The following is a 21,145-nucleotide window of genomic DNA, read 5'->3' as shown; positions in this document are numbered from 1 at the left end:
GAGAAAAGCTCTTCTGTTTTACATTCAACAAACAAGGACTAGCAATTTAGGGGAATGTCATTTGAAATATTAAAGTTGGTGATCATGATTCTGTTGGAAAATTACTATATTAATACTAGAAAGCCAAACACACCAGTATCTCACCTTGTCACCTTTCTCTAATGAATTAATAAAAACCAACATTTTTAAGAAGGCAAAAGGAAATAACCGAAATCTAGCTTATTTTGACTAAGGTGTTGATGGTTACACATTTCATTTGTAAGAATTTACCAGCTGGCTGATGTGGCAGCTCTGGCCTCAAATCACAGCACTCCTAGACTCGGCAGAGGCAGGTTGATCTCTGTAAGGCTGAGGCCAGCCACGGCTATACAGTGAGACCTGGTCTCAGTAATGAAATAAAAACAACAACAACAAGCCAACCAACCAAACAAACAAAAAATTGTAGACTTAAGATCTGCATTTTGCTAAATATACACTGTATCTCAGTTTAAATGAAGAATAACTAAGCCTGCAGTGGCCTCCCCAAGGCAGACACATGTTCTGAGAGCACAGACACAGAGAAAAGCATCAGTTTGTAGTTGCTGGGCTGAGCAGGGCTGTTTCCAGCTGTCGGGAGCACAGTAGGAGCCTCTTCTGTAACGTGTTTAATCAGCTCTAATTGTGCAGTCAGCTAATTACAGTGATTAGTCTTGCCTCAGTTCAACAGGGTTGGGAATTCCTCAGTTGTTCTCTTAGGCCTGGGCTGGGTATGGGGAAAGTCTTATGACTTTAGTTTATGGCCTGCGATAGTTTGTCTGCAATGCACACAGCAACACAAAATACATGTATGAAAATTTATTTTATTTTATTTTAAAATAACTCCTGGGCCCCAGACAGGGTCTGTTTGCCTTGTGTTGTCACCTCTAAGAGTTAGGGGTTTGAAGAGTAGTCCTGGAGTCAGTGAACCATGATTCTCAGACCCTAAGGGTAGCAGGCACACTGTGGGCTCTGCCCTGGCCTGCCTCGGGGAATCACCAATCCGTCCCATTTAGCCCATGTAGTCACAATATGAAAACAGGGGTATTTACTTCAGAGTGCAGCACTGCTTATGAAAGCCAAAGAATAGAAACCATCGGCAGGACAAGGAGACTGTTAATGAAATCCTTATTGGGGCTGAGAGATGGCTCAGGGGGTAAGAGCACTGGCTGTTCTTCCAGAGGACCTGCGTTCAAATCCCAGCAGCCACATGGCAGCTCACAACTGTCTGTAATTCCACTTCCAGGGAATCTGAAACCCTTGTAAAACACCAGTGTGCACAAAATAAAAACAAACAAACCATTAAAAAAAAAAAAGACATGGAATAGAAAATAAAACTCCAGCATTTAAAAGAAAAGAAAAGAAAATCATGGTTCATGCATTAACATAACCCAGAGAAAGAGCAAAGATGCCTTACACACTGATTTGGAAGATGCTTAAAGCTATCATCATCATCAATATTATAAAATTTATTTAACTTAAACTTTTGTATATATGTACATACGTGTGTCTATGTGTATTCCCCATGTGTGCAGGTGACACGGAAGCCTGAAGATGGCATTGGATCACCTGGAGCTGGACTTATAAACAGTTGTGAGGCACCGGACACGGGTGTTGGGAATCAAACTTGGGGCCCCTGAAAGAGCAAGTGCTTGTAACCATGGAACCATCTTTCCAGACCCTTATTTTTTTTTTAAGTATGATGTGCACATATGCGGCATGTGTGCGTGCGTATATGCATGCATATGTGTGTATGTGCGTGTTTGTGTGTGTGTGCGATTGTGTGTGTGTGTCCATGGAGGCAAAAGCATTGACTCCTCCAAGAGCTGTAGTTGCAGTGGCATAGGCCACTCAGTGTGGGTTCTGAGACCAGACCTCTGTAAGAGTGGTGATGTCGTCTTTACTACTGAGCCATCTCTCTAGGCCCTAAAGCTACTATTTAGCATTTTTTTAAAAAATGTGACTATGTCGTTTTCAAGTCAGAGTTTCACTGTTTAGCCCTGGATGTCCTGGAACTCTCTTTGTAGACCAGGCTGGCCTCATATGCAGAGAGCCACCTGCCTCTGCCCCCCATGTGCTGGAATGAGAGGCATCTGCCACCACTGCCTGGCTATGCCTATGAATGCTTTACCTGCATGGATGTGTACCACAGAAATCCTGGTACCTGTGTAAGTCAGAAGAACACACCAGATCCTCTGAAACTGGAGTTATGGACAATGTGAACCACAGTATGGGTGCTGGGTATCAAACCTAGGTGCTCTGTAAGAGCAGCAAGTGCTATTAAACACTGGGTCATCTCTCTAGTCCCTAAAGCTGTTAATTTTTTAATGTGTATTTTTTAATTCAACATTTCTTATTTTTTACACATACATTTATATTATTATACATACACACAATAAACTACCTATAGCAAGAAGAACCATGACACAATCAGGAATTATATAAGTGTTATATTCTTAGTGTTTTGACTATTTGTATTTGACAGCCTTGAAGAAAACATGTTTCCTATCTTGGTGTGTCTAAAATTCTGAGTGTAAGCCAATCTCCATCACATCTTGTCATTATCAACTTAAAACATTTATCTAGACCTAAAAACATCTTAACCCCTAAACAACTAAGCCTCATTGTGAAACTAAGCTACCTGGTCTTCAATCCCATCAGAGACTTGAGAAGGAATAAACTTGATTACCTGAGTATGCCAGGAGTGCAGGTTAGTAACTTTCCAAAGGAGAAAATGACAGGGACAGTTTGCTACCTCAACAGTCATCCCAAACTCTCTATAATGCTGGAGCATCTTCTTCAGCCTTCTGGCCCAATATATCTGACAGACATATTTGTGAGGCAGGAACTATTGAGGACTTGCTTACTCTGTCTAGACAGAGTTTGGCCGTCGACTCTCCCTGCGTTCAAACTTGCCATTTTTTAGACAGAATTCTGTGTGGGACAGTCTGAAAAAAAGCTGTTATTTTTAAATGGAAAAAAAAGGGGGCTGGACATAGTGTCACGCACCATTAATCTCAGCACTTGGGAGGCAGAGGCAGGTGGATCTCCAAATATAAGGCCAGCCTGGTCTACAGAAGGAGTTCTAGACAGCCGGAGCTACACAGAGAAAGCCTGTTTCCAAAACAAACAAACAAACAAACAAACAAACAAAAAAACTAAAAACCAAACCAAACCAAAACAACAACAAAAAAACCAACCAACCAACAAACAAACAAAAAACTAGAACAACAAGAAAGAAAGCTGACCAGAGCACTGTCTGTCTGTGTAGTAAGTTGCTTGAGGGTAGGTTTGTATTTACTCATGCATTTGAAATCCCTGAGTGGAGGAACAAGAGGCCTTAAGCAGTGGTGAGCTTTGTGTGGGAGTCCTTGTGTATGACGAAGAATTTGGGAAACAGGTAAGAAGGTGGGGACATCTCGCAGCAAGTGGCTTTTGTTTGGTTTTGTTTTATTTGATCCATCTGTCTGTGACTCTTATGTGTTGGGAATTACAGGTATGTGTCACCAAACCTGGCCACAACAGAGGTTTGAAGGTAAATTGTTTTATAAATTCAGTGAATATATTACCTAATGAAGGAGTAAAGTAAATTTATCCAAAAGTCTTATTCAAAAATGCTTTTTGAATATTTATTCAAATATTACAATTCAAATAACAAATTTTGAAAAATTTATTTTTCATAATTCTTTAATAAAAAGGCAAGTTTTAGGAGTCCTGTGATTGTTGAATCCAGCTTTCCTCAGGCAGTTTGTATTGGTTGAGGTACACTGGGAATTTTAATGTGTTTGTTTTCTAGTAACCTTGTTTGTTTTGCATTGCTGAGGCTGGAACCGGGGTCTTGTGTGTGATAGGCAAGTGCTGGGCCGCAGAGGCAGACCCCAGCCCTGGAATCGGCTTTGATTCCTGTTGTATGAAGTGAATTAAGGAGTTATTAAGTACCCATTGTTCCTGTACTGCAGAGCCTCAGACAGCCGGGCTGTGGAGAGCAGGTGTTGGTGACTCAGGCCGTGACTGGGCAGTTCTTCCCTCTTGGACCTGCTCCTCCTGTGCTGGTTCTGAGCATGTGGCAGTCCTGTCTTGTTTATAGCCTTAGCTGCATGTTGACATGGCAGAGGGCCCAGGCATCAAAGGGCATTCTGAACTCAGGCAATGTGGAGCCTGCCATTTGTAATTCAGCAAAAGGGTCGCAAGACATTTTTCTCCAGGTCTGGGAGTTATGATTGAAGTATGCCCATCCTGCTTAGAATCTGTCTTAAAAGACATTGTCGTACACAGTACATAGAAATTGATTTGCTGAGTATTATAAGCCAAGACTATACTTTGATTTATTAAAAGTAAAAGATTAGAAGCCAGGCATGGTGGCGCACGCCTTTAATCCCAGCACTCGGGAGGCAGAGGCAGGCGGATCGCTGTGAGTTCGAGGCCAGCCTGGTCTACAAAATGAGTCCAGGATGGCCAAGGCTACACAGAGAAACTCTGTCTTGAAAAACCAAAAAAAAAAAAAAAAAAAAAAAAAAAAAAAAAAAAAAAAAGAAAAGTAAAAGATTAAATCACTAAGTAAACAAAAACAAAGAAAAACCAGGACAAATGCAAATGAGTTGATTTTTGGTGTGTCAAATGTTTAGGGATCAGTGACATTGAGATAATATAAAAGTTCTTGAGGGGCGATACCTAAGAAATTAGATGAAGTCGCAGAAAACATTAGACCTTGTTAAATTTAATTTTTTAGTTTCAATGTCTCTCTCTACAGAAATATAGTAACACTTCTGCAAAAATCTGGATAATGCAGTATTTTGTTGAATATATGATATATATTATAATACTGGGTTATCATTTAAGTAAAATTATACTAACATATACTATATAGCAGCACAAAGCATCTTCAGCACTTTGCATATATTCGCTTAATTCTCAATAACCTATTAGATATGGGTACTAGTGTTATATAGAAGGAAACTGAGGAAGGAAAGTCAGAGTCATCCAGTAAGAGACAGAGTTGGGATTCTATCCCAAACTATGTAGTCTCTGTTGAACACAATCAGCTGTGCCACTTGCCAGAGATACAGTGGCGAGCTGTTGAAGGCCAGCTTCAACACCGCAGGGTAAACTGAGGCAGGGCGTAGCGTTGGCAACTGATCACCCAGCAGACTTTTCTCTGAGGGTAAAAAGCTTGATTCTCTAGGCCGGAACTAATGTGACCGGTAGCGACTGCCACTGATAGTAGTCAGTGTAGGACACTACTGAAGGTAGCCAGGCAACTAGAGAAAGGGGAGGAGAAAAAGATCGTGTGTGTGTGTGTGTGTGTGTGTGTGTGTGTGTGTGTGTGTACATGCACGAGCGGGGGCACACACACACACACACACACACACACACTCATTCACGCATTGGGTGGGTGGATGGAACAAACTCAGTAACACTGCCCAGTGAGGGGCTGGAAGGCCTTTTGGAGTTCCCATACAATGCATATATTAAGAGGGATGTGGTGGACCACAGGGCAACAAGCAGGGTGATGAAATGAGTACATCCAGTAATAAAAAGCCCTGGAGACAGAGAAAAAATAAGGTAAAGGAGTGGCGAGTCCCCCAATACCCAAATAAGGCACAGACTGGGTTCCATTTCTGTAGAACATTACGATGACAAATTGCGAGGGATCTGTGTGAAACGAAGAAATTCCAGACAGGGGAGACCCAGGGCCACTGAAACACCTCGAGGAGGCCTTTGGAGTAAAGTGAGAAAAGGAGAGCACAGCTGAAGACAAGACCTGCAAGCTATGCATGGGTGCGCGGGGTCATACTGCGTCTGTACAGCCCGCTGAGAGGTCTTGGGGCTTTACTCTGAGTGAGATGAGAAGTCAGCAGCAGGAAGAGGATTTAAGCTCAGCATGGCCTGCCTTTTGCTTTGGAATAAAACAAAGGATCACTGCAGGAGGATGTGAATAAACAGAGGACCAGTGAGCTGCTTAATGATGCAGGTGCTAAGTGATGCTGGCTTAGCTCAGGGCATCGGTGATGCCCAGGGAGAAAAGTGGTTGACTCAGCAGTCATTTCAAAGATGGACTGGAAGAAGCTGTGCTTGGGTTTGATGTGAAGTACGATAGGAGCAGGTGTCAAGCACGGTGCCAAGGTTTTGGGTCTGAGCAGTGGAAGGTATGACTGCTTCTTAGAAGTGCGGAGTCGTTAGGGTTGGCGCCTGGGCTGGGCAGCCTTAACAAGCCAGGGGCTTAGCCAGTAGGCTAATTAAACAAACAAGATGTATTGCAAAACGGAAGAGAGTGATTCAGTGTGGTCAAAGGGGTAAGGGAAACAAAGCGGACCAGCGCCCACCCGCGTCAATCTTCAGGCTTAGGGTTAAATAGAGTGCCCAGGAATGCAAAACTAAGCAGTACTGTCGAGGCGTGGTTCAGGTCAGCCCTGTTTCAGCTCCAGTCTCCCCTGCATGGCAATCTGACGTAAGGTCAGGACTACATGAAACCTTCCAGGAGACCAACACCCCCTCTAGCTGGCACCAGGCTTTATCCTTTTCTTTCTCCTTAGCATAGGCTCCTAGGATAATTTTGATTTCTTGGGGTCCATTGTTTTAAAAGTCTAACAGCCAAAAGGAGGGGAATGAGTGTCTTTCTAGAATAACTTCATTACTAGGGGAGTTACAGAAATGGGAGAAGGTGATGTTCAGGCCAAAATAACTGTCTTAGGAAGGAGGTGGCAAGCTGGATGTGGTGATGCACGCTTTTAATCCCAGCACTCAGGGAGGCAGAGGCAGGCGGACCTCTGTGAGTTTGAGGCTAGCCTGGTCTACAAAGTGAATTTTAGGACAGCCAGGGCCACACGCAGAGAAACCCTGTCTCAGAAAACAAAACAAAACAAAACAACAAAACAGAAAAAGGTGACAAAAATGGCAAAGACATGAAAATTCTGTCCTCCACAAAGATAATGGAGAAACTGGCAAAGACGGAACATTCTTTTTCTTAGAATGTCGACAACTAACAGAAGCCTTGCAGCAACCTAGAGAATATTTACTGGAGAAAAATGGCTGAAGTTTAGAATTTTCAGCTTGCTCCAGTCTTAGCTCCTCAGTCACACCAGCTATAGGGAAATCTTGAAAATGGCTACCTGCATCCCTGGTGGACAGGCTACCACCTCAGGGGCCAAATGGAGCTGGGAATACAAACTGCCATTCTTTATTTATTTATTTATTTATTTATTTTTATATTTTTTTATTTTTTTATTTTTTATTTATTTTTATTTTTTATTTTTTACAAACTGCCATTCTTTTATCATCGGCGGTTCCTGGAGGACGCCTTAAAAGGCAGCTCTATTTGACTTGCCTTAAGTTGTCTATTGTGGGAACTCCTTCACTGCCTTTAGCTGTGCAGCAGCTCGGCTGTCTCAGGTAGTTTGGGTAAACAACAGACTAGAGAGAGCTGCAGGGGAATAGATGCCCATATAGTCTTGGGTCTGCTAACAGCCACGCACATGTTTGGGTCATGTCCTGGGCAGGAACGACTGGAGAAGGCCCTTGCATTTCACCTGTTTGTGACCCACAGATTGTGCAAGCAGGGAGTTAGGGTAAGGCAGAGTTGTCAACTTTTTTTTTTTTGACTGAGTGGTGAAGGCATGCTCCAGCAAGCATCCAGTGCCCCAGGGCAGGTGACTTACTGGTTACAGGCATCTAAGAAAATCTTCTTACCATATTTATTAGTAAGCTAGGTAGAGCTATTGGTAGTTACACACAAGAAGAAAGTACAGACTTACATATTAGTCTTGAAAAGTTACAAAACAATATTATAAAAGCAACAATGGGAGGAGTCTGATTTCCAAAGGTACCATGTTGGGTTAAGATACCCAGATTTTAACAACAGTACAAGATGCACAAAGCTACAAGAACAAACAGCCTATACACCAAGGAAATAAAAAAGATATGGGCTCACTAGGCAAAAAAATTTAAATTCTGAAGCCATATATTTCAAATATATTGAAAAAGTTTATTGGAAATGTGTCTAAAAAATTAAAACAAAAAATATGAGAATGATACCCCACAAAATAGACACACAAAGACATGATAAGAATAATCAGATGCTTTGGAGTTGAAAAGCACAATATGCGAAGTGACTATTTCACTAGCGGAGCTGAATGGCACCAGAGAAAGAAGCAGCACAAATGGAAATACATCAAGCTTGGAGGGAAAAAAAAAAAAAAAAAAAAGAAATTTCTAGCTTGAAAAAAAATGAAGGAAAGTGAAGAGCTTCAGAACTCTGGGATAATATCAGCTATATAAAAATATACACACATGGGAGTCTTGGAGAAATAAAACTGGACAGAAAGAATCAAATAATGGCAGGGAAACTCAGTTTTGATCAAAACCTCAATCTATATGCTTAAAGCTTGTATCTTAAATAGGAAAAACCTTAGCTTTCTATTAAGGTGGCAAAATAATCAAGATAACCAACTGAAAAGTAGGAAAGGTTTATTTTGGCTCCCAGTTTTGGAGGTTTAGGCCCTGGTTCGTCAGGCTGTTGCTTTGGATCCTCTCACGAGGCAGCATGTCATAGCAGGATGGTGTTCTGGGTAAAACCGCTCCCCTTATGGCAGTGGTGAGCAAACAGAGAAAGATCGTGGGTCTCAATAGTCCCTATAAAGTCACGGCCGCAGTGCTACAGTTTCCTCCCACTAGGCCATACTTCCTAAACACTTGACCACCTCCCCAAGGCAGTCCCTGGGGACCAAGCCTTTAACAAGTGAGCTTTGAGAAAAACATTCAAGATGCAAACTATCAAAGCCTTACTAGGTCAGTATCGAGGAAAACGGAAGAAAAAGAAGTGGATGAAGAAAGCATAAAGAATTCTTCCAGAAGTGTTTTTTTTTTTTTTTTTTTGAAAATGGGAACAGATAAATGCAGATTGAGGGTGAAGGGCAAGAGACAGTTCAAGAGGTTTGTATGCTCGTGGGCATGATAACTAACTGCCTCCCATCTCTGCCTCCAAAGAGGCAGTTTTGAGACCAGAGGGAAGATGCTGAAGCATCACATGACTCACCCAGTGACTGTCTTGGCATCTCTGGTTATAGGTAGAATGTGTATAATATCTGTTCCAACGAGTATACATTCCTACATAAAACTGCATTAATAGACTACACCTATTAGTGAAGATACACAAAAAGAAAAATTTTCGGACATTTAAAGATGTTTGGGGAAAAAAATCACCACCTAAGATGGGGGTCTTACCATCATTAAGACAAAGTAGGAACTCGGGCTTCATGTTTTCTTGCTAATTTTGAATTATGTGGCCATCTTCTTACCAGCAACAATTATAGCAGTACTTGGTCTGATATAGTGAGGCTGACAAGGAAATACTGTAATTTTCTTGTTACTTGACCAGTTGGTATTATTAGGCATCTCTTCAACATAGGCTTTCTTTGAAAGTATCTTTTTTAAAAAAAATGAGTCAGATTTTAAAAATTTAGCTTTTTATTGATTCTTTGTGAATTTCACATCATGCATTCAATCCCACTCATCTCCCCATCCCCTGGTATCCACCCTCCGTCCTGGCAACCTATCTCCAAAGGGGGGGGGGCAAAACCCAAACAAACCTCATTGTGGAAGCTGTAGTGTGTTAGAGTGTGACCCACCATATACTCTTTTGTCTACCTTACTTGCAAATGTTCATTGCACCGAGTCATTGGTCTGGTTTGTGGCTTCTGGCTTATGAGACACTATCAATACTGGATTTTCATGGGGACTCATATTGAATATTCTGTTGCTATCCTGTGTCATGGAGATCCTGTAGTTTTGGATCTGCAAGGACAGGCCCCTTCACATGCTGCAGCAGTTCATAGATGGGGTAGATGTTGGTGTGGGCCAAATCAAAGCCCTGGATCTGGGCCTGGGGTTGAGTTGGTCAGCCCGCTAGTTCTCCTGTACCCACACCACTAGGGGGAGCTCTCCAGCACTGCCTTGGCTAGGTCACCCAACTGCGCAGCCCACATGGGGCACGGCCAGCTCTCCTGCTCTCATGCCTTTCGGGCTGGCTCACCTGGAAACCCCTGCAACCAGGGCCAGCTCTACAGTGCTGCCCAGGCAAGGCAGAGGGTCTGCTCCCCCAAGTGCTGCAGCCAGTGAGGGGCAGGGCCTAAATAAGTCAATTCTTAATTTATTTTCTTTTTGCTTTTGACGTGCTCTTTGATGACACCTTTGGCCTTAGATTCTCCTTCACTATGGTGGTGAGTTATGGGTGAAGCTGAGCGTCAGTCACACCTGGGAGTCTGCCTCTGCTACCCCTGTGTGGAGGTAGAAAAACGAGATGCACGCACCTCTTCTAACATCTCTTTTATTATGGACTCCTACAGACACACACAGATAATGGGCACGCCAACATACCCACCATTTCCCTTCTACAAGTGTCAAGTCATAGCCAGCCCATTTACTTCTCCAGCCCTTCAATATTTTGAAGCTAGTTCAATACATCACATTTTTGTCTGCCAGTAATTTGGAATTCATCCACAAAACATAAGGACTCTTAAGAATATAACCACAATACTGTATACATATCTGAAAAAAGTGTGTGTGTGTATCAGACCAAGAGATATTTTTTTTTAAAGATTCATTTATTATGTATAGTGTTCTGCCTGCATGTATGCCTGCACGCCAGAAGAGGGCACCAGATCACATTATAAATATGGTTGCTGCAAATCGAACTCAGGACCTTTGGAAGAGCAGCCAGTGCTCTTAACCTCCGAGACGTCTCTCCAGCCTAAGAGGAATGTCTTTTTTTTAAACTATAATAAAACAGGTCATTATTCTCCCAGGAAATGAGGTCAAAATCATACTAATCTGATGAAAATGGAAAACAAACTGTGGTTGTTTTCGGTATTTTAGAAGGAAGCTGGCCTGGCATAGCTGGGCGAAAGGGCTGAGCTGGCATGGAAGCATCTTGGAAAGGCCTCAAGGGTAGGTATTTTCTCCCATGTGGTACAAAGGTGGCGGGGGCAGATCTGTCGCAATCCTATCTTCTCTGGGTAAGCAGTCTCTGAGGGCCGTTGTGGGTCAACAGAGGGACTCTAGCGCTCCTAGGGCTGTTTTTCACCTTTGGTTAGAATTCCTTGTTTTGTTTTGACACCCACAACTAGCACAACTACCTTACATACAAAAACTGGAGGGGATGGGACCTTGGTGTCAGCCAGGGCACGGACTTCCCTAGTCAAGTGGTTTTTGAGAAACTCAGGAATAAGCCACAGGTCAACAAACCGGCCTCATCCAGGCGCTGGGGGTAGGGTGGGAGTGAGTCCCCTGTGATCGCAGCAGAATTTCTGAGGTCTTCCTGCCCAGGACCTTAGGGGGTAAGTTAGTGTCAGTTTTAAGGTAACACACACGGTCGCCAATTATCAGAGCGCTGGCACAGAACAACCGCACTTTCCCAACCCGGGAGAAAGGACGGCGGACGGGCTGAGAAGGAACCCGCTGCCCTTTTAGGGCGGCCTCTCATTGGTTGCTGTTGTTCCACCCTCAGTCCCTATTGGCTGTGAGCCGCGCACGCGGGCCAAGCACGCTCCCCACTGCGTCTTGTGGCATTGGGCAGCTAACGGCAGCTCAGCCAATGGGAACGGCCAGAGGCGGGGCGATCGGTGCGGGGCGTGCGCACGCGGGCCAGAAGGTAAACAGATCCGGAGCGTGTGCGCCGCGCTCGCACCGGTGCGGGGCGCACGGAGGCGTAGCGTAGCGGACCGGAGGAGCCTACCTTCCTGCAGCCCGCCCGGTAAGGCTGCCGCCTGCCTGCCCGCGGATAGCCTCAGCACCCCGGGGGCCATTCTTATACGTTCAAGTGATAGTGCGGCCTGGGTTGCGACTTTTCCCTTGCAGCCAAGGAGCCTCAGGGCCAGGCTGGGGTGCAGCAGTCTCTAGTCCCCGGTCTGGCTCAGCGAGCGGAGCGGAGGGCCGCGCCTGGAGCCGTGGGTTCCGGGAGGCGTCCCGAGCCCTCGTGCCTGACCTCTGCATCGTCCACGCACGTGGCTGCCTTTCTCGTAATAATGTTTCTCTGAACTTGCAGACCCTCGAACGTGTGTGCATCGGGCTCTGGCTGCAGTTTGTGTCAGAGCTACGACTTCTGTGCTCGAGCCAGCTGTTGGGTTTCACAGCTGGGGCTGGAGGGAAGTCGAGGAAGACGCTCCTTCCTTGTTCCTTTTCTTCGTTTTCTAGCCCTTCCTCTTATTTTTCTAGTTTGGGCTGAACTCCCGCCTTCTCTTGCAGAGAAGCTGTCACATCACTCAGCCAAGTTTTAAGTGTGAGGGGTCAGAGAACGCTGTAGGCATGGGTCTGGGTGCAGGGACCCAACATTGGCTGGACCTCCTAAAGGGGCAGAGGCTGTGTGCAGACTTGCAGTCTGGGTTGGGCTTGCAGCTCTATGGGAAAACTGATCAAGGCTCACTTTGGCTTGGCATCTGTGGGACGGGACTCTGGAGCTGGGGTGTGTCGGGCGAACCATCTTGCCCAAGGATTTGGATTAGTGATCATGCTAGGCTTCTGGTTGTTTTGTGGAACAGTGGCCGTGTTGGCCTGAAGAAGGCTTTTCTGAGAAGAGGCTCGAGAGGGGTTTGTTGGCTCACCGGAGCGGCGCCCATAACACTCAAGAAGGTAGTTTTGAATGCTGTAGGTAGCCTTGCAATTAACGAATGCAGCTGAATTGGGAACATTTTTGGATCAGGTGGCTCAAAGGGAAAGTGAGGCAGGCAGTGTGTGCTTCCCAGCTCCAGCTGGTTAACATGTTGGGTCTATACTTGTTTACTGTGTCTGCTTGTCTTGTGTCTTGTAGTGCGTTTAGCATAATCCCTGGCTTGTATCCGCTAAACAAATGACCATACCCTCCCCCCATCCCACCAATTGTGACAATTTAAAATGTCTCCAGACTTTGCCGCATTCCCACTGAAGAGCAAATTTGGCTGAGAACTACGCAGGCAAGACTCCAAACAGGGTCATCCCATGCTGCCAGGGACTTCTGTGCAACCTGCCCACAGGTCGTTGAGCAGTTTGGGACAGTGTAAACAAACGGTGGAAGCTATGGAGATGGGGCTTTAAGGTAGAAACGGTGGGTGCACAGGGTGGTAGAGGTGAAACCTTTGGAAGGAGACCAGGAGGCCGAAATCCTGGGCCTTTGTGCCTGATGCACGTGACTGGGTAGGCTCAAAGTACGAGGATGTGGAAAACTGGTTGTTTCTGCCCCTAGGAGCCTTGGGAGCCTTGGAGCTTAGGGAACCACCACAGGATGGTCCTGCAATGGTGAGCAGACAGGGTGGGAGCTGAGTGCCGACTGAGCGACCTTCCTGAGGGAGCCACTTTGCTTAGCCACCTATTTTGCTTAGACATGTGTGTGTATGTTGTAATATGGAAGAAGAGCGTGCCTCTGCCTGCAGGGAGTGCCTGGCTGCACAGCACACAGGCATGCATGCACACGTATGCAGGTGCTTTGATGCGGTGTATGCACACGTGTAGAGGTCAGTACCAGAAACCGTGCCCCATTTCTTTGTTTGTGCGAAGGAAGAGGCTTCGCCTTTGTAGCCCAGAGTTTGTGTGTTGAATTTAAGTCCTAAACTGGTGACCTTTTAGAAAAGGTGAAAGATAGTGCACTAGAAAAGAAAAATATCCCAAGCCTCTACTGTGGATTTGTATTTCTGTGGGAATGTGTCAGGATTCCATAGCTTGGGGGGTGGCATTCCACGTAGGGGTTTTGGGGTGCCCTTTGTTACCCACAGGAAAAGATCTGGAAGGACAATCACTTCCTTCTTAAAGAGGTTTATTATTGGGAAGCTCAAAACTTGGCAGGATAATTTTCCGTTAAGAGCCACGGACACTGAGTCATTATCTTTGTCAGTTGAAACCAGAGCCGTGTGCAAAATTAGACAGGAATATTTAAAGAGTTGTCTTGGTTTGGCAGCTGGAAATAGGTCTAACATTCTTGCTAACGGTCAAGAATTGGGGAGAGCCAGTGGGAAAGGAGGTAGTGGGGGGAGCTCAAAGGTCCTCTTTCTTCTGTGATTGCATTTGTGATGGGAGTGAAGGGGAGGCAGCCTTTGAGGACAGGGTGACCCGAGTCACAGGTGGTGGAATCAGAGGAACCATAGGACTCAACGTGTGGACTGAGTGGATGCAGGTAGGATACAGGGTTCAGTCCTACATGGGGAAGGAGTGTAATGGTGTCAGTACTGAAAACAGAGGTCAGGGGAGAAGGAAAAAGAAATTTGGGGTAAGGTGATAATGCTAGTATCAGACATAATGGAGTTGAGTGCCAATGGAACTATTTTTTTTCTATCCTTTTTTTTTTTAATTAAGAAAAAGTTTGCATGCACTAAAGTCACCCGTTTCCCACACAGTTGGGAAAAAACATGTGATTTAACCATGATCACAGTCAAAGGTAGAATAGTTTCATCACCCTTCAGAGTTCCCATGTGTGCCTTGTAGCCGCTTGGAGTTCTGCGTGTGGTACAGATGTGGGTAACGTGGCTCAGAGAGCCTACCTGGCCTGAGAATGGGAGTTCTTGACTGGCAGGCGGAGAGGAGGAAGTGGCCCAGAGGACTAGACACGGGAGGCAGGAGCGCTAGGACCTGCTTGAGCTGGCTCAGCTGTGGAGAGTGGAACAGGAGAGATGAGGCTGGTGAAGGAATTGAGGGGTGGGCCCACCAGGAGGGACGGGTTGTGGTGCTATTAGCGGTGGAGGTAGGTTGAGGGGTCCTTCCGGCTTGCACTTCAGGGGCCGCAGAGCAGGTGTCTCCATTCTTAGGAGAGCAGAGTCTACAGGAGCTTGCTTTCGTCTGGTGCAGGGAAGCTGGGCGTGAACTGTGGATTGAAAGGAAAGACTTGTAAAAGGGACAGGCAAAAAAAAAAAAAAAAAAAAAAAAAGGTGCTTATATCTGATTGCCATGTTCTAGGGTAGGGAGAAGGAGCAAAGAGTTCTGTTTCAGAGGGAATAGGAAGGCCAGAGTATCCTGTGGGGGCACTGAAAGAAAGCTGAGAGAGTGTGTGTGTGTGTGCTTAAAACAGATGTTTTCATGCTCTCTACCTCAGCCCCTCACTGGGCTTTTCCTGAGGTATAGGCTTTCCTAGTTAAGTCGCTTCAGAAAGAGCTCCATGTGGCTCCTTGTCACCCTTCTGTACTCCAAGGGTAAATAGCGCTGTCTTGATTTACACATGAGTTAATGGGGCACATTGGCCCCAGGAGCAGAACTGCTGTCCCCAAGGTCACATGTAGTTGGTGTCCAAGCTGAAGCTGGAAACCCATCTTTGCTGTCAGTCTGTCTGTCAGCCTGTTAAGTATACTGTCCAGGAACTGGAAGTCCTGCTTTTCACTGGGCTGCATGATAAGTCCTGAGACTGTTCACACAAAATGCCAGGGGTGTGTTTGTCTCCACCCTGGCATGGAGGAAGGAGACAGAACAAATTGCCGATAGTTTGCTGGTGATTGCCATTTGCCCGTACTTACAAACATCCCAGTTCTTTGAGAAATTGAAAAGTAATTTGATGGCTCTTGCTCCCTGAGGTGTTGATAGCCAACAGTGGGCTAGCAAAGGGCAGGGTGGCATTGCTATGGCTGGGCTGGTTGTGTGTGCCCTCCTCTCGCCTAGAATGTCCTGTGACTAGCCAGGGCAGACTAGCATCCTGTGCAACAGCTGCCTGCTGCCTCCTTTCTCCTCCCTTCCCTCTTATAGATGGGAATTGGACGAACTGAGGAAAACATGTTTGTGTCTGCAGATTCACGAAGTCAGCTTGAAGCCTCACGCAGTCTGACTCCTATAAAAACTGCCTCTGAATCAGGGTCTACTATTGCCGTGCTTGTGTCTGTATGTGCCAGTGGGTAAGGGCGGTGACGCACACAAAGACCATTTGCTTGTGTTCAGCACTGGTGCAAGGATGTCTGTGGGTGTTTATGTCCAATGTGTTTCCAGGGTGTTTTAAGCTGGCTGCCAGCACACGGAACCACCTCTCCTGGGTGGTGCCTCATACCACATTGCTAAATAAACCACACTGGTGAGGACCAGCCTGTCCTTTCCCAGCACTGCCTGTTTCCCCAACTCAGAAGTGATCCTGGACTTTACAGGGAGAGCTGGGTTTGTCTGTTTTAAAGGTATTGTGGGTTATTTATGTTGGCTTTGTTTTCACTAGGTCTGTGTCAAGGCACTTGCATGGTTATAATGTTAATAGTCACACCAAGCACTGGTTTTGGATAACCAATGTGTGTCATACATACCCCGGATACTCTTAAGTGCGGGACTTAATCTACTCTCAAGTGCAGATGAGGAAACTGAGGCTCAAAGCTAAGCTTATATAGTTTGACTTGCAAGTCGGCAGCAGAGTCAGGGTTCAGACCAGGTGACCAGATACAGAGGTCTTCACCTTATGGCTGGGCCACTACCTGAGCCAAATACTTTTAAAATACATACATACATACATACATACATACATACATACATACATACATGTGATTTTGCTATGTAGTTCAAGCTGGTCTCAAGCTCGCAATCCTCCTGCTGTAGCCTCCAGAGTACTGTGGAATTATAGTAGGCAGGGCCAGGACTCCATCTGGCTGGGGCTCATGGTCATGGCACTGAGGAATGGCTTCTTGTGTAGGGCAGGCTGACCGGCCGTTGTGGCTCTCCAGGATTTGACCCCGTCCCGCAGTCAAGAGTGGCTTTGTGTGAAGCTTGGCGGGAGGCACAGTGTGCATCCCTGTGTGCTTCCTTGTCTCCCAGCTGACAGACACCTCTCACTCCATGATTCTTCTCAGTGCTCGTCTTCCAGGAACTGGTTGGAGAATCTTTGAATACGCAGGAACAAAGCCCTGATGAGGTGGGAGGTTTGTAAGAGCTCAAGCTGTGGACTGACGTTTCCTGTGCAGGGTGAAGAGGAGAACGCAGGCGGCTAACAGTTCTGGCAGAGAGAGTGGATCTGTACAGGAAGTTGGCACCTGACAGCCCTCCTGCTCCTACTCCTGAGCAGCTCTTGGGTGTTTGGTACCTTCCTACATAATCCAGTATAAGGTGGTCTCCAGCCTCTGGAGAGTGGGTCAGGTTCATTTCTGGGTATCAGGAGATGCGCTTGATGGATGGCGTGGTAATCCTTGTTCCGGCACCATCCTCAATGGCCTGTTGGGACACGATTCTGGTGACCTTGTTAGATGTCCTGGCATGATCATGGTCATAGGTGGTTACCCTAGAATTGGACACCACAGACTTCATCTCTGAAGGACAAAACGTAGGTATTTCAGGCTTTGTAGGCCGTTGGTCTTCTGCAACCAAACCAGTACAACATGTTAATGACCAGGTTGTAGACAATACAGAAGTGAGTGCACATGCTTGTGACTCAGTACAGCCTTATTTACCAAATAGGCAGTAGTGTTATCAGAGTTAGGGTCAGAGTTCATGCCTTGGCTGCTCTAACAAGCCAGGCTCAGCCACCCAGCTTTGATAAGCCAGATTAAAAGAGCAAAAGTAATAGCAAAAATCAGAAAAAGGAGATTCCTTCAGTGTGGCCACATTAAGAAGAGATCCAGTAATGGCCCACCTCCCCATAGCGCCCGGATCCATCGCTGGGGTTCTAATGTGAGGGTCAAGTTTAATAGAACATGAGAGAGATGCTTGCTTAGGCTCTCTTGGTCAAAGTATGGTTCTGCCTGTCACTGACTGTCCACTGTCTAGGGTCCACACTCCTGCAACAAGGGCCGACAAGGTGCAGATGATCTTTGGGAGGACAGTTTCCTCTATGGTTGGCCACTTGCTTTTATTGCTGTGAAATTTCTAGGTGGATTCTAACTCTTTGGAGTTCATTGTTTCCACAGACCTGATAGCTGTAGCAACAGGTACAACTGTCCTTTTAGAATGTCCTCATTTCTTCCAGGCTTGCTGCTTACAGCAAGGCTGACTATGGCCCCAGAGTCTTGGTTTGCTTACCCCTTGCCTTGAAGGACACCAGTCCTATGTATCTTTCCTGCTAAGAGAATATGGTCACTGTACTTGTTATTTGTTTCTAAATTAGGAACTCCAGGGGCTTTGTTTGCACGGCAGCACTCATTAACTATTTCTGCCCTTTGCTGCAGCAATGGGGAGGAAGGGCCGTGCCAAGTGGTTTTCTCACCACCATTCTGAGAAGGGCACTTGAGCCTTATTCCCCACAGTAAGATGCCTACAGGCTGTGCTCCTGGCAGCCGCTTACGGGCAGGTGTCTTCTGAAGAACAGGGCTAACCAAGGGCCCAGAGGTGCTATTTATAGCCTTTGGTCTGTTCCGTAACCTACTGTCCAGCCCACCCTGGACAGGCACTAGAGGGGTATGGAATAGCTTTTTGAAAGTACATACTTGTGTGCTTACTTAAAACATTTTTTCAACAACATATTTAAGGCTTTTTAAAAAACACAATTTTAATATTATTCAAATGTAGAAAATTTTAGAGAACAAATAAATTTCAGAAGAATCTAACGTCCCACAACCCACAGAAAGCCTCCTGCTTAACTGTTCTGTGATGATGGTTTTCTTCCTTCATGGGAACATGCAATATACTCTGATTTGTCAACAAATACTTTTTCTAGTGTTATTTAAATTGTCAAATTGCTCCACCTTATGCATATACTTCTGTTTGCTGTGTTGATTTTTGTCAGCTTGACACAAACCTAGAGCTATTGGGGAAGAGGGAATCTTTATTGAGGAAAGGCCTCTGTGACATTGGCCTGTAGGCAGGCCTAGCGAGGTTTCTCTTTGATGTAGGAGGGTCTGTCAGTGTGGTTAGTGCTACCCCTGCGCAGGGGGTCCTCCTGCCTTGGCTGAGGCAGCAGATGAGGAAGTCGTGAGAAGCAAGCCCATGAGCAGAACCCTTCCACGGCCTCTGCTGCAGTGTCTGCCCCAGCTCCCTTCCTTCCTGACTTCATGCCTTGGCTTCCCTCAGTGATGGGCTGTGAGCAGGTGTGTAAGACAAATAAACTTTTCCTTCCCACGTTGCTTTTAGCCATGGCGGCTTTAACACAGCAATAGAAAGTAACTAGGGCACTCACCTGACCCATTTCCAAAGTGTTGTGATTCCCGTTCTTAAAGCTGAATTCCCACAGTCCACTTTTAAAGAAATGCAGGTTGAGGGATTTGGGTAGGAGTTTCGGGTTATTATCAGACAGAATGGCCTGGGAAGGAGAAGGGGACAGAGATTGCTGGTGTGGGGACCTGAGGAAGCAGAGGCCAACAAGCACTGGCAGAGGCCTGGCTCCGTGGTGAAGCCTACTGTTGCTTGCTGGCGGAAAGAACAGGCCCTTTCTCTTCCGTTTCCTTTTCTTCTTTCTAGCATCGAGCATTAACTACCTTTGGAAGCTCATAGCATGTAGGCCTTTGTCTGTCTTACAGACAGAGGTCAGGTGACCAGGGGATGACTGCTGGTCCTTAATGTGTGATGTTTAAGGTGTAGGCAAAGGACAAATCTAGTCCATAGGGATTCATGGATTTTGGTTCTGAAGTTTGTTTACTCCAATGCATTCCTTCTTAGTCCTTGGAGGAAGCAGTCATTTATTTTTCCCTTTTTGTCAAAAAAAGAAAAATGTTACGGATATAATAGGACTTTTCAGTTCCCTTGGAGAGTTGAAATCCACATGTCTATGCCCCAAGGAAAAAGAAGGCTGTGTACTGGAAAGGGGTAGAAGGCTACTCACTAGTCCTATGGGATCTCCCAGAGACGAAGGATGCTTGAAGTGGCGCTCTTGTGAGTTCTCAGTGGTTGGCCCCCAGGTCTTTAGGTAAGATCCCTTCTGGTTTCAAAGACTTGAAGGAATAGTGGACCAAGAAGGAACATCTGAAGGGTTTGTATAGTGGCAAAGCCAGGCTTTGGGGGACAAAAGCAGCAGGTGGGATCTTTAGAAATCCCTCTCTGCGGGACTCTCTGCTTAGTCCTGAGTGCCAGCCATCCCTGTTCCCTTTCCTTCTCTTTCTAGAAGGTCTAGGGCTCTCGAAGTTGGCACATGGCACCTTGCTGGAAACACAGATGCCCTGGCCAGTGATCTTCCAGTTCCTCCTGCAGACTGAAGCTGGAGGGACAATGCTGCAGGCTAGCCCCTGGCAGCTCTTCAAACATTTGATTGCCATTTGTGGTCAAAGCTGCAAACAGGTTTGAGCCAATTTTGCAGATGCCAGGCTTTCCCGGGCTTAGCTAATTTCTTCTTGTTCACTTGGCATCTATCACGGCGCAGCATTGCTTGGTGCTGGAGGGACAGAGGGCGCACGGGAAGACAGAAGGGGTTCTTGTCCTGTGGCTAGCAGCCTCTAGTGGTATGGTGACTAGACAGATTCCAAGAGCATGATCAAGACTGCAGTGGCATGCAGGGTGCAGGAAGCTGGGACAGATGCCGCTGGGGAGGGAGGAATGCACCGAGAGACCACCGTGAAGTCCAGGAATGGTTTATCCTGGCTGGGAACACGGCAATCCCAAGGCTGCCAGGGCTGAGAGGGATCTCAGGGAAGCCATGGGAATGCTTTGGCTTCTTTTGGTTTCTTTTAAAGGAATTGCTCTGGCTGGCAGCCTGGGGATGCATGAGAAGGCCAAGCTAGAGTGATGAGGAGGGCTGTTAGTCGAGGCTAGGGTGTCAAGGTTGAGGTGCCCGAGGGACCCTGAGCATGTGTGTGCACTAGAGGGCTCAAGCTGCCATTTGGGGATGGTTTCTCAGGGCTGAGGACTTTCTGTGCCGTCTGTTGTTTAGCTTTTTACCCCAGCCATGCCAACTAATTAGTGGCAGCTATGACAAGGAGAGGCCAGAGTAGAGTGGACCATGGCTTTCAGAGGTGTGAGTACCACAGCTTTGCTGGCTTCGGAGCTGGTCTATGATGTCCTGTAGTTGTGAAGGGCATTGACTGAATCTTGGTAAGTCTTCAAAAACCTCCTCAGCTTGTCTCACCTGATGGGAACAGTGGCAAGTTGGCATGTCCTGGGTCCTGGCAGTGAAGTGGGGTGCATTTGGCCACTTTCCTGCCAGATAAAGCTCCCTTCCCCCTGGGTCCCTAGCGGATGAGCGTTTGATACTTTTGTTAGCTTTCTGCTTGTTGGAATTGAATATTGTATACATCACACTAAAAAACAAAACCAAAACACCCACTTTAGTGTTATGTATCTTTCTGTATTTGGCCAGGTC

At 46.1% G+C, this 21,145-nt stretch overlaps 1 protein-coding gene across 2 annotated transcripts in view; it reads left to right on the top strand.

The window, feature by feature from the left end:
- Coq8a (coenzyme Q8A) overlaps nt 1-21,145 on the top strand; it is a 450,047-nt gene that overhangs the window by 409,156 nt on the left and 19,746 nt on the right. Inside the window, exon 1 of one of the 2 annotated variants that reach the window (XM_051148011.1) lies at nt 11,652-11,760. The exons of the other annotated variant lie outside the window; for it this stretch is intronic. The gene's annotated coding sequence lies outside the window, so the exon portion shown is untranslated. Of the gene's footprint in view, nt 1-11,651; nt 11,761-21,145 lie in introns of those variants that run through there. 2 annotated transcript variants of the gene reach the window in all.

Source organism: Acomys russatus, chromosome 6 (assembly GCF_903995435.1).
Source record: "Acomys russatus chromosome 6, mAcoRus1.1, whole genome shotgun sequence".
NCBI classification, from domain to species: Eukaryota; Metazoa; Chordata; class Mammalia; order Rodentia; family Muridae; genus Acomys; species Acomys russatus.
Note: the sequence above shows the minus strand (reverse complement) of the source record. Positions and strands in the feature narration are given on the sequence as shown.